At 48.0% G+C, this 13206-nt stretch overlaps 1 protein-coding gene and 1 pseudogene across 1 annotated transcript in view; one reads left to right on the forward strand and one right to left on the reverse strand.

The window, feature by feature from the left end:
- The window catches only part of ELAVL1 (ELAV like RNA binding protein 1), a 41971-nt gene extending 33992 nt beyond the window's left edge, over positions 1–7979 (reverse strand). The window contains exon 1 of the mRNA XM_059695883.1: positions 7834–7979. The gene's annotated coding sequence lies outside the window, so the exon portion shown is untranslated. The remainder of the gene's footprint in view (positions 1–7833) is intronic.
- A 129-nt stretch (positions 7980–8108) lies between these two features.
- The window catches only part of LOC132234670 (small ribosomal subunit protein uS5-like), a 29451-nt pseudogene continuing 24353 nt past the window's right edge, over positions 8109–13206 (forward strand).

Below are 13206 nucleotides of genomic sequence, written 5' to 3' on the forward strand. Positions count from 1 at the left end.
TATTTTATTAATTTTTTTATAGAGAGGAAGGGAGAGGGATAGAGAGTTAGAAACATCGATGAGAGAGACACATCGATCAGCTGCCTCCTGCACACTCCCATTGGGGTTGTGCCAGCAACCAAGGTACATGCCCTTGACCAGAATTGAACCTGGGACCCTTCAGTCCGCAGGCTGACGCTCTATCCTCTGAGCCAAACTGGTCAGGGCAAGATGACGGAACTTTTTGATATCTTGATCATGGTGGTAGTCACTTGACTCTACATTTGTCAAAACTCAAAAAACTACACCAAAGAGAGTGAATTAAAAATAAAATTTGAAGGTTTAAAAAGTGCATCTTCTGCCCTGCTTGGTTTGGCTTAGTAGATAGTGAGTTGGCCTGTGGACTGAAGGGTCCTGGGTTCGATTCCAGTCAAGGGCACATGCCCGGGTTGCAGGCTCGATCCCCAGTAGGGGGCATGCAGGAGGCAGCCAATCAGTGATTCTCTCTCATCATGGATGTTTCTATCTTGCTCCCCTCTCCCTTCTCCTATGAAATAGATTAAAAAAAAAATAAATATATAAAAAGTAAATCCCCACTGTATGTGTTTTATTAAAATATAAATAAATATATATAAATAAAATATACATAAATTTATATATAAATAAATATAAATAAATATATATATCTATATAAATATATATACCTATATATATATGTATATAAAAAAGTGCACTCTGCTTTGCAGCCCTGTTCCCCAGCATGCTAGCTCTTTCTGATGCCCAGTTGGGACTGAGCAGCTCCCACCAGGCCCAGTTCTTGGTCAATTGGCAACAAGGTAGACACTAAAATCCCAAGAGTACAATTCAGGGGTGGGCAAACTTTTTGACTCGAGGGCCACACAATGGGTTCTTAAACTGGACTGGAGCCGGAACAAAAGCATGGATGGAGTGTTTGTGTGAACTAATATAAATTCAAAGTAAACATCATTACATAAAAAGGTACGGTCTTTTTTTTTTTTTTTTAGTTTTATTCATTTCAAACGGGCCGGATCCGGCCAGCGGGCCGTAGTTTGCCCATGGCTGGCACAATTCCTTGGTGCTTTGTGGCCACTCCATCCTGCTCTCTGGGTCCCTTCCCCTAACCTGTTCCAAACCAGCTTCTGTCCCCACAATCTCCAACCACAACCGGCCTTCATTTCAACCTGACAATCAATGACTTCCAAGTTGTGACCATCTCTGGCTGTCTCAGCTCACCTGACCCTGTCTCTTCTCACTTAGTGTGTCTCTCCATGCAGATGTCCTGGAGACCCCTCCAAGTCAGCACGTTCAGCCTCACCAAGCTAGCCCTTCCCCTCCATGGTGTCAACACTCACCGAGGCTCAGAGATTTCATTGCTTGTGGTCAGGTATCACACTGTTACAAAGTGGCAGAGTCAGGTCTCAAGCTTGTCACAGAGCAAGGATGAAACATAAGGCCCTTCATCTTGGGGCTGGCCTGCGGCTCCAGTCCTTACTTCCCTCATTAGCTTCTCCCCCAGGATATCACAGACCTTCATAGCCCCATGTCTCTATCATAGCTGCTCCCTCTGCAGATGGTACACCTCTCCATCATCTCCTCATTTATCTTTAAAAAAATCCCCCAGGACAATAGGTTGCTCTTGTTCTGTGCCCATACACCACTGGTATAAACCTTTATCACTGCATGAATCACTCTGACTTATATTGTTTTTCACTTATATCATTGGTGAAAGTCTTGGGGGCCAGGCTACATCACTATCACCTAAGGATCGCCAAGCAAACCCAGGGTACTTAGCAAACTATAGGTCCATCACACAGGTACACACAGTAGCAGAGGTGGGACAGACACTGGGTCTCAATTCACCCAGGAATCATGTACATTTGTTGCATTCTTTTATATTAAAGAAGGGCAGTTGGCAATTGTCCTGACAGCTTGTTAACACATTCAGTATCTTTTTTAGGATTATCAATAAGTACCGTCCTATCCCACAGCATCAAAGTCAATTGCAAGGAACAAAAAATAGATTTTGAGTTTATCAAAATGACTTCTGCTGATTTAAAAACATTTCCATAAACTGAATGTATCCAGAAGATGTCTTCTTGAGATGATCTGAGGGTTTTCAGCCCCATTGAGTATTTTAAACAGTCTTGGTTGTCTGTGTGACTTCAGCAATGTTGTTCACATCAGTAGTATACCTACTGCATGTATAAGGGAGAGATATGTATAGAAATGACATCAAAATATACATAGGGCAGAAACCGGTTTGGCTCAGTGGATGGAGCGTCGGCCTGCGGACTGAAGGGTCCCGGGTTCGATTCCGGTCAGGGGCATGTGCCTGGGTTGCGGGCACATCCCCAGTGGGAGATGTGCAAGAGGCAGCTGATTGATGTTTCTCTCTCATCGATGTTTCTGGCTCTCTATCTCTCTCCCTTTCTCTCTGTAAAAACTCAATAAAAAAATATATTAAAACAAACAAACAAACAAAAAAATATACATAGGTGGTACATACATAAAGCAGTAAGACTGGTTTCTGCTGGGTACCCCTTAGAATCTGTCTCATTTTATGGTTACAGAGCAGACTTTCTAAGCTACTTAAGAAGAAAACTAGAACAATCAAATATATCTGCAGGCTCAATCTTGATACTTCATATATCATGTAGAGAGACCAGGAATCAATTATTCCTGATGTAAAATTTGGAGTTCTTCAGGGTAAAAGTCTTAGGAATATAAGGTCCCCCAGGAAATACTCTGGTGCCAGAAAAGGAAAAAAAACAACCCCCAAACCCTGAATGTATCTCCTGACCCAATTAAAACTGGTATGCGAGATAAAGGCTTAAGTGGACACAGTACATGTTTTCTTATTCTCCCCTTCCCACAGCTCATAGAGGGGAAAGTCGCCTGGCTGGGGTGGCTCCAGCTAAGTCATGGCAAATCTGTATCTGCCAGGCTGAGATGCCTGGGACATAAGCAGATCAGGTGCAACACTAACCTTCAAGTTCAGGCCATTACCAGGCCACCTCAGTACTGCAAAAGCCTCTTGACCAGTCAATCCATCCTTATCTCTTCCCTAGAAAAGCAATATTCCAAGATCACCTCGACTGTGCCTCTATCACCAGACCTTGGCATGCTTTTCCAGATTTATCTCCAAGCTCACCTTCTGAACCTCTGCCTGCCCAAACCAGTCCACTTGGGCTTCTGAACCTCCTTGTACTCTCCTTTCTTATTCACTCAGTCCTCTGGCTGCACTTGGAAACTCCTGCCAACAACTCTCTAATCACAAGACACAGTTTGGACACCAATGCTTTCATCAAAACCTAAAACCAAAAAACGGGCAATCATTTCTTTCCACACTTTCTCAATACCGTCATGACCTGCTGCTTCAACTTTTCGTTGTTGAATTTCACACACTCTACTTTCCCTAGCTCAGGTTGTTAAGTTGTTGTTGTTTTGTGTGTGTGTGTGTTTTTTAATATATTTTTATTTCACAGAGTGAGGGAGAAGGAGAGATAGGAACACCGATAAGAGAGAATTATTGATCGGCTGCCTCCTGCACACCCCCTTCTGGGGATCAAGCCCACAACCTGGGCACGTGCCCTTGACTGGAATTGAACCTGGACCCTTCAGTCCACAGGCTGATGCTCTATCCACTGAGCCAAACTGGGTAGGGCAGGTTCTAAGTTTCTTGAGGAGGCAAATTCTTCCACTTCTCCCCATTCCCTGTGACATTGGACAGTTATGCTTCATGTTTTCAGGCTATAAAAGTGTGATCATGAACTTGGCCAATATACCAGTACATGGAGGCTCTCTAGGTTGCGTGGGGATGGACAATGATCATATAAGTGAATCCCCCCAACACCTAGGAACAAAGAGATTGCTTTCTGCTACCTTTGTTTCACTGTCTGTGTACCCATGCACACGCATTCTACCTGAGTGATTTGCTTTCCCTTTGATGTCCACATTCTAAACAGCTACTCCCACTTTCTCTCTTTTCCTCTGTTCATCTACCGGTCACTCAGGCAGAGACCCGGAATCATTCATCTCTTGCTCATGTCCCACATCTAAATACCCACTGAGTTCTGTATCTTTTAGCTCCTAATCACATCTCAAACCCACCCCCTCTTTTTTCCCTATTACTACATTCCAGGGTCATATTACTACATTCCAGGGTCATATTCCCAATTTTCCTTATCGAAGGGAAAGGAATCACTTTCTCACTGGGTTGCTGACCTTCAGCATTATCCCCCTCCAACTCTTCCTCCTCTGTACAGATCTGACTCCCTCACTTTGTAGACTAAAACTGCCTAATAGCCACGCTGGCGGCTACAGGACAACACCCAAACCCTCTGCACACGAGCCACGTGAGTTCTTTGGCCACTACTCACTTCACCTTTCTTGCCCCTGAAGTACCAGACCCCATGTGGTTCCTGAACAAACCTAAATGTTTCCACCTCTGTACCCTTGCCAATACTGTTCCTGCATCCTGCAAAGACCTTCCCCAGGTCTTTACCTGGATAATTCCTCCCCAGCACAAATTTACCTCCTTCAGGAAACACTCTGTCATTGGTTACAGTGTCCCCTTTGGTGCTTTCACAGCAACCATTTACAATCATCAATGCACTAACCAGAGTGGGCCAAAACGATCTCCGCACAGGATATAACCACCAATGCTTCCCCAGAGCCTTGCTCAGGCCCTGGGACACAGCAGGGAGAGTTGGTTAAAGGAGGGAAGCAAGACTCAATTCCCTTCCTAGGCTGGCTTCCTCCCATCTTTCCCTGACCCAAAGCCAGAGGTCGGCCTGGCTGCTTCATATTGCCACCTAGGGGAGAAGACAGTAACTGCACCTCTCACCATTCACCATTTACTGGTAATTTGATTCAATATATTGAATGGATAGGGAGGACACAAACTAGGAACAGTTGATTCTGGCAGGCAGTCAGAGGCTTCAAGTGGTGAATGAGCTCTGGTCTGGGCCACACAGCAAGAGGAGAACAGCATTCCAGGCAGTGGGGGAAACAGGCAGAGAGAGGGTTGGAGTTTGTGCAGGTGAAATCACAAAGGAAGGGTTAGAATATGCAAGATCTGGAATCCCAAACTTTAGCGTTTAAGCCACCTAAAGAGGTTTAAAAAATTAAATTTTTTTTTTATCTGCCCAAAGACTTTAAATCAGGAGTGACATGATCAGATCTGTGTTTACGACAACTTTTTTTTTTAAATCCTCACCCAAGGATATTTTTCCATTGATTTTTAGAGAGAGTGGAAAAGGGAAAGACAGACAGAAATATCAATGTGAGAGAAACACAATGATTGGTTGTCTCCTGCATGAGCCCTGACCAGGGCCTGGGCTGGGGAGGAGCCTGCAACTGAGGTATGTGCCCTTGACCAAAATTGAACCCGACTCCACTGAGCCATACCACTAGGGCTGTTTATGACAACTCTTGCTAGAGTGAGGAAAAAGGATAAAAAATGGGAGGCAGCCCTGGCCGGCATGGCTCAGTGGTTAGAGCATCAATCTGCGTGCCAAAGGGTCTCAGATTTGATTCCCAATCAAGGGCATGTACCTGGGTTGCATCCCTGGCCCCAGTTGGGACAGGTGCTGGAGGCAACTAATCAGTGTGTCTCTTTCACATCGATGTTTCTGTTTTTCTCTCTCCCTTCTTCCACTCTCTAAAAATCAATGGAAAAAATATCCTTGGGTGAGGATTAACAAACAAACAAAATGGGAGGCAGGGATTAAGGGAAGCAACAAAGCAAGCATTAGGAAGATGCTATTTTCATAATTCTGCCCCGTCAAAACCAGTGTTTCAACATAAACATTTATGTCCACATTTTGAGATGTTCATATATTTCAGGATCTTGAAGTTGCAGAGTTTTATAATAGATCTCAGCATAGGGCTTTGCACACAGAGATGCTCAATGGCAACTGAATGGAATTCCTCAGGGGTCTCCTGGACTTTTGAAATGATAAGAGCAGTAGAACCCTGTGGTTAAGAGCAATAAGGACTCTGAGTAAGAGGGTCTGAGTTCAAATCCTGCTCCAGCCACTTTATGGTGTGATGCTGGTCATATCAAGTGACCCTTCGAAGCCTCAGTTTCTTTGTCCTTAAAATTAACACTGTAGCCCTAGCCAGTTTGGCTCAGTGGATAGAACATCGGCCTGTGGATCAAAGGGTCCCAGATTCTATTCCAGTCAAGGGCATGTACCTCGGTTGCATGCTCCTCTCCTGCCTGGGCCCTGGTTGGGGGCACGTTCAGGAGGCAACCAATCAGTGTGTTTCTCTCACATAGACATTTCTCTCTGTCTTTCCCTCTCTCTTCCACTCTCTCCAAAAATAAATGGAAAAACATCCTCGGGTGAGGACTAAAAATAATGAAACAAATAAATAAAATAAAATGAACACTGTAACAGTACCTACCTCAAGGGCTAGAGATAAATGTCTGTTAAGTGTCAAGCATAAAATGAATCCTCAATAAAAACTGTTGACACTTTATAACATCAGTTATTCAGTGCCGGCCATTCACAGGCCATGCACGATGCTAGGGGCTTCCCACACTCTTAAGTCTGCACAGCAATATTGCTGTCAACCCTAGTTTACATATAAGAAGATCTAAGGCCCCCCCACAGATGAGTTTGTTGAAGGTCTTTGGGGTCTTAGATCTCAAGGTGTCAGAGATAGGGCTGGAGGAATCTTTAGTGTAAGATTACTTAGTCCAGTGGCGGCTCTCGCACGTGAGTGAGTGAGTGAGTGAGTGAGTGTGTGTGTGTGTGTGTGTGAGAGAGAGAGAGAGAGAGAGAGAGAGACAGAGAGAGAGAGAGAGACAGACAGACAGAAAGACAGATTTTTGGCAATGTGAGACATTTTTTATATTCACAAGGGGGGGTGTCCGCATCTAGTGGGTAGAGGCCAGGAATGCTATTCAACATTCTACAATGCACAGGACAGCCGAAACCAAGAGTGATCAGGCCCAAATGTTAGTAATGCCAAGGCTGAGAACCCTTCTCCTGTGCAATCATCCTCCCCATCTTCCCACTTCTGGAGCACTGGCCACCTGGATCCCACATGGACACTTTGGGTAAAGGGGTTCTACTCTCGCCCCTGCGGCAGCGCAAGCAGTTCTTCCCCACCTGCTGTGCACAGAGTAGGTTTTAAACGAGCCTAGCAGAACGGACTCCAAAAAAGAAAGGAAGAGTATCCATCCCCCATTGTTCAACTGCCTGCAGTTTGTCTTTTACACACACACACACACACACACACACACACACACACACACACACTCTTTACAAATCCAAATGTCCCCCGCCCCCTAAAGAGCCTTGTTAGAGATGGCGTGCAAAAAACATATACTTTTCTAGGGCTCCCATTCGTACTGAAGGGTTTGCACACTTCTCAAAGGACCTCAGGTTAGCCGCGGTCATCTGACAACGACCACAAAAGAACCTGCGGGATTTCCAGGGACGGAGCCCCGGGCCGTAACCTCTGGGTGCTGAAGGCGCTGACCCCACTACCTCGCCTCTGGCTTCGATCTCCTGCCCCCGGATCCCTGGCTTCCAAGACTGTCCAGGCCCGAGTCGTGGAGCCCGCCCGGCAGGCGCGTGCCCACGCTGGGTCCCCTTCGCCCGCTCCTCGCGGCGGCCGAGGAATCCGGTCCGGGGCCTGTCGCCCGCGCCCTCACCCGCCAGCACCCGCCCGCCAGCCGCGGACGCGCGCGTCTCCGACCGGCTCTGCGCGGCCTGGGCCTCGGCCGGTGCAGGCCCGCGGACGCCCGCGGCCCGGCGAGGCGAGCTCTGGCCTGCCGCGGCCTACCTAGTCCAGCACCACCGAAGGCCCCAGCCTCACCTGGACACGGGCGGGCGGGCCCAGGGCTGCTCCGAGGTGGGCGAGGGGCGGCGGCGCGGCGCTAACGGCTCCGCTCGGCCTCGCTAGCGGTGGCGGAGGCACCGGCAGCGGCTACGGCGACGGAGGCGGCGGCAGCTCCTCCTCGGCGCGCACGACTCGCTCCGGCCCGCGGCCCGGACACGCCCCCTCGGCGCGCGCACCCATTGGCCGGCGTTCGCCACGGCGCGCTTCTCATTGGCCAGCGTGGCTGTCGCGGCGTCCTGAGGCGCGCGGTGGAGGAGGGATTTCCGTCTGGCGCTGCCTACGAAGGGCTAGAAGGCAGGTGAGACCCGGGTGGGCAGCGATGGCTGCGGTATGGTCCAGGTGGTGGCCGGATCACGGAGGCCACCTGAAGGCGGTGGTAGAAGAGCCACGCACCTTGTGGAGCGCATGTTGTGTGCCCGCCCCTGTCTGTCATGTCCCCGGCGTCCACCGCCCTATGAGGTAGGAACGGTCAGCGCGTCTGGGCTATGGGGACAGAACCCGTGTTCGAATCCTGGCCCCGACGTTTCCGCACTACGCGCGGTTGGACAAGGCTTGATGTCATCATCTCGATGGGCCTCAGTTTCCTTATCTGGTGTGGTGTGGAGGCGGGACATGGACGTGTCAGCATTTCAACAGTGTTGACTATTATAGCTCTTGGGTTCCCAGAAGCTCAGCCCAACATTCATTCATTAAAATGTTATTGAGCATCTACTATATGCCAGGCACTGAATAGACAAAAATATCTGCCCTTACTGGGCTCACATTTTAGACCAGCGCTTTCCAGTAGAAATAAATGTAAGGAAGTTACAAATGTTGGCCACATGCATAATTTAAATTTTCTAGTAGCCATGTTAAAGGGAAAAATAAAATGAAACAAGTGATGTTAATTTTAATAATGTGTTTTATTTAACCCAATTTATGTCCAAAATGTTATTTTAACGTGTAACCGATATAAAAAGTTAAGATGCCTGGCCACTGTGGTTCAGTGGTTAGAGCGTCATCCTGCCCACCAAAGGATCGGGGTTCGATTCCTGGTCAAGGGCACGTACCTGGGGTTGCAGGTTCATCCCCTGCCTCAGTCCGGGCGCATGCAGGAGGCCACCAATTGATGTGTCTTCTCTAGCATTGATATTTCTTTCTCTCCCTCTTTCTTTCCTTCCCTTCTCTCTCAAAAAATTAATGGAAAAAATATTCTCAGGTAAGGATTAAAAAAAAAGGTTATGAGATCTTTTACTTTTTTTTCCCTTCACACATTCTTTGAACACTCACAGCCCATTTACAGTTGGATTGGCTACTTTTTAAGGGCTCAACAGCCACATGTTGCCAGTGCTACTGTGTTTGACCTTGCAGTGCTATGTAGGGGAGGCAGAAAAGAAATCAAGGGGGTTCCACATCAAGTGGTGAAAAGTGGTAAAGAGAAAAATAAATTGGGGAAGGGCAGGGGAAATGTGGGGTAGCAATTTGAAAGATAGTGGTCAGGATGGTTGAGAAGATGGCATTTGCACAAGGACTGGAAGGAGTTGAAAAGACTGAACAAAGAACTATGGTATTCATTGTTTAGTGCAGTGTTGGTCCAGTAGAACTTTCTATGCTGATGGGCATGTGTTTTATCAGCACGAATTTAGTAGCTACTAGCTCCATGTGGTTTTTGAGCATTTGACATGTAGCTGATTACACTAAAGAACAATTTTTGCCCTGACTGATTTGGCTCAGTGGACAGAGCATTGGCCTGCAAACTAAAATGTCCCAGGTTCAATTCCGGTTAAGGGCATGTAAAAAAAAAAAAAGAAAAGAACTGAATTTTTAATATTTTTAATTTTTACTTAATTGAAATTTAAATAATCACAATAGGGCCAATGGCTTCCATAGCAGATGACATAGATTTATGAGAATGGTGGCAAGTGTTCTGAATTGAGCATGTACTGTGTGCTAAATGCTTTTGCAGGTTCTCCCGTATAATTCTTGAAACATCTCTGTGAGAAGGGAGCAATGATCATTGTCACCATGAAAAATGAAGTCCTTCATTTACTCATCTATACTTTATTGTTGGTATTAATAAACTATCTTTTAGAACAGTTTTAGATTTATGGAACTATTACAAAGAAAGTACAGAGCTACCATTTTCCCCACACCCAGTTTCCCCTATTACATCTCTTATTAGTATGATACATCAACACTAATAAAAGAGAAAAATGGTAATTGGCGTACGACGATACCCTTTTCATTGGCTAATCAGGGCTATATGCAAATTAACTGCCAACTAAGATTGGCAGTTAACTGCCAACAAGATGGCGGTTAATTTGCATATGTAGGCACAATGCAGGGAGGCGAAAGGGAAAGCAGGAAGAAGCCCCCTGCCACTGACAGTGATCTGAAACCCAGGGGGGAGCTAAGAGCTGGGGGGCAGGGCAAAGGCGGCCCTGGGGCCGCCTTTGCCCTGCCCCCCAACCATGATCGGAGAATCAGGTGCCTTTGCCGCCCTGGCCAGTGATAGCAGGAAGTAGGGGTGGAGCCAGCGATGGGAGCTGGGCACGGTCGAAGCTGGCAGTCCCGGGAGCTAGGGGTCCCTTGCCTGGGCCTAAAGCGAAGCCCACGATCGCGGGGCCGCTGCAGCTGTGGGTCCCCGCTGCCCGGGCCGGATGCCTCAGCCAGAGGCTTCCTGCAGGGGCAGGGGCAGAGCCTGCGTGATCGCGGCACCCCCCACTGCCACTGCAGGTCCCCGCTGCCGGGGCCGGACGCCTAGGCCAGAGGCGTCAGGCCTGGGCAAGGGGCCGATCCTGCGATTGGAGGGTGATGGGGGTCAACGCCTGAGGGCTTCCCAGTATGTGAGAGGGGGCAGGCTGGGCTGAGGGACACTCCCCCCCCCGCGCCCCCCCCCCACACCCAGTGCACGAATTTCATGCACCGGGCCCCTAGTTTGTTATAACTAATGAACCAAAATTGATACAGCATTATCAACCAAAGTTCATAGTTAATTTAATTTCCTTTGTTTTTACATAATGTTCTTTTTCTCTTCCAGAATCCCATCCAGGATATCATATTACATTTAGTTATTCTCCCCTCCCCCATCTTTCTCTTTTTTTAAAAAATACTTGACATATAACATTATATTAGTTTTAGCTGTGTAACATAATGATTTGATATATCTATATATTGCAAAATAGTCACCACAATGAATTTAACTAACATACTAACATCCATCACCACACCTAGTTATAATTTTTTTGTTCTTGTGATGAGAATTTTTAAAAATTTTATCTTTATTAAAGTATTATAGATGTCCCATTTTTCCCTCATTGACCCCCCCTTCTTCCCCATTCCCACCCCCTCCCCAGGCCTTTACCCTACTATTGTCTGTGTCCATGGGTTATGCATATCTACTAGTACAGTGGTCGGCAAACTAATTAGTCAACAGAGCCAAATATCAACAGTACAACGATTGACATTTCTTTTGAGAGCCAAATTTTTTAAACTTAAACTATATAGGTAGGTACATTGTTATGAACTTAATTAGGGTACTCCTAAGGTTTAGGAAGAGTCACATTCACGGGGCCAAAGAGCCGCATGTGGCTCGCGAGCCTCAGTTTGCCGACCACGGTACTAGTATATAATAAAAGCCTAAGCAACCATTATGACAGAACGACCAATTGCTATGATGCACACTGACCACCAGGGGGTAGACACTCAATGCAGGAGCTGCCCCCTGGTAGTCAGTGTGCTCCCACAGTGGGAGCGCTGCTCAGCCAGAAGCCGGGCTCACGGCTGGTGAGCACAGCGGTGGTGGCAGGAGCCTCTCCCGCCTCTGCGGCAGTGCTAAGGAGCAGCAAGCAGGCGGGCAGTAAGGAGCAAGGGGTACCGGACTGTTAGAGGGTGAGGCCAGACTGAGGGACCCCCTCCCAGTGCAAGAATTTCATGCACCGGGTCTCTAGTCTATATATATAAAAGTCCAGCGACCATTAAGGTGGAACGACCAGAACAACTGGAACTACTGGTGGCCATGACGTGCATTGCAGCAGCCAACCAGTCTGATCCAGCCCTGATTGGCACCCCCCAACCTCCCGCGGCCCCCCCTAATCTCCCGCAGCCCCTCCCGTCTGCTGGCCTCACCCCTGTTCAGCCCCCCCCCCACCTGCTGGTCGCGGGCACAGGGAACACGTGATTGAGCTATTGGCACCCCTTCTGACGGGAGACGCCCGCCAGGTATACAGAAGGTATACGGAAGGCGCTCAGTGAGGAGTCTGCATGGATTGTGTTCACACCTTCATGCTGTCCCCCCACCACCACCACAATGCTGAGGTAGCCTGATTCAGGACCCCCGTGCTGACCACCCACACGGAGAAACTGTGTGATAAACATCATGTCCCGCAGATGCCTGAATCTGCCTCAAGAATAAGACACTACAGACCCAGAGCAGGCCGATCGGGACTAAGACAGAAGGTCTGGGAAAAGCAGGGCTGCAGATGGCCGTGTTCTGCGTTTGCTGCCCGACTCTGCTCCCCTGCCCCCTCTGTGTGCAAAGCGCCTGCATCGTTGCCCTTGGATGGAAGCCTGTGAGTGAGTGAAGAACTGTGGCTGTGCCTGTGGCTGCACTCGGCCTCTTGCCCTTATGGATAAGCAGGAAACATATTTATGTGCCAGAATCTAAACACCTCTTTATCGGTAATAGCACAAATAATGCAAGACTCACACTTTTTCTAAACAGGACTCTGTCCGGCTGTGTGTGAACCCAGATCGAAGGTGTGCTCTCCACCAAGGAGGCTGCAAAGGCTGCTCCTCTCTCGAACGCACACAGTCTGGAGAGGTTTAAAGGGAAAAGGAGATAAAAAATAAAACAAAATAGCAACAAGCTCTGAAGCCCCTGCCGAAGCTGTCAAATCCTCCACTGGCACCTGCCAGGTCGCCTGGCCCCACACGGCCACTTTCAACCTCCCGCCAGCTCCTGGAGGGGGGTGGGCTTACGGATGGAGGCTTCAGTGTTAAAGTAACCCTGTTAGTGTAGCACAGACACATGTGGGCTTTTTGATGAGAGAGAACCCATGACATCCCCTCACAAATGTGTTTTTAACTGTTCTGAGATCACGCTCTCAGCTTTGGCGACTCTCAAATAGGCCTCAGCAATTCCACTTGCCCAATGCAAAGACTGACCCGGGTTTCATGGAGACCGAACCCTCGCCCCTGGAGAAGCTGTGTCCTTTCAAAAGGAAGGTCACCCTGGTTGCGGGTCCTTGCTCTTCGGCACTTTGAATATTTCTTGTCACGCCCTTCTCTACCCAGCAAAGCTCATTTAGAATTGAAGGCCACATAAAGAGCTTCACAGACAAGAAAAAGCTAAAGGAGTTCATCACCCCG

This window comes from Myotis daubentonii, chromosome 5, assembly GCF_963259705.1.
Source record: "Myotis daubentonii chromosome 5, mMyoDau2.1, whole genome shotgun sequence".
NCBI lineage: Eukaryota > Metazoa > Chordata > Mammalia > Chiroptera > Vespertilionidae > Myotis > Myotis daubentonii.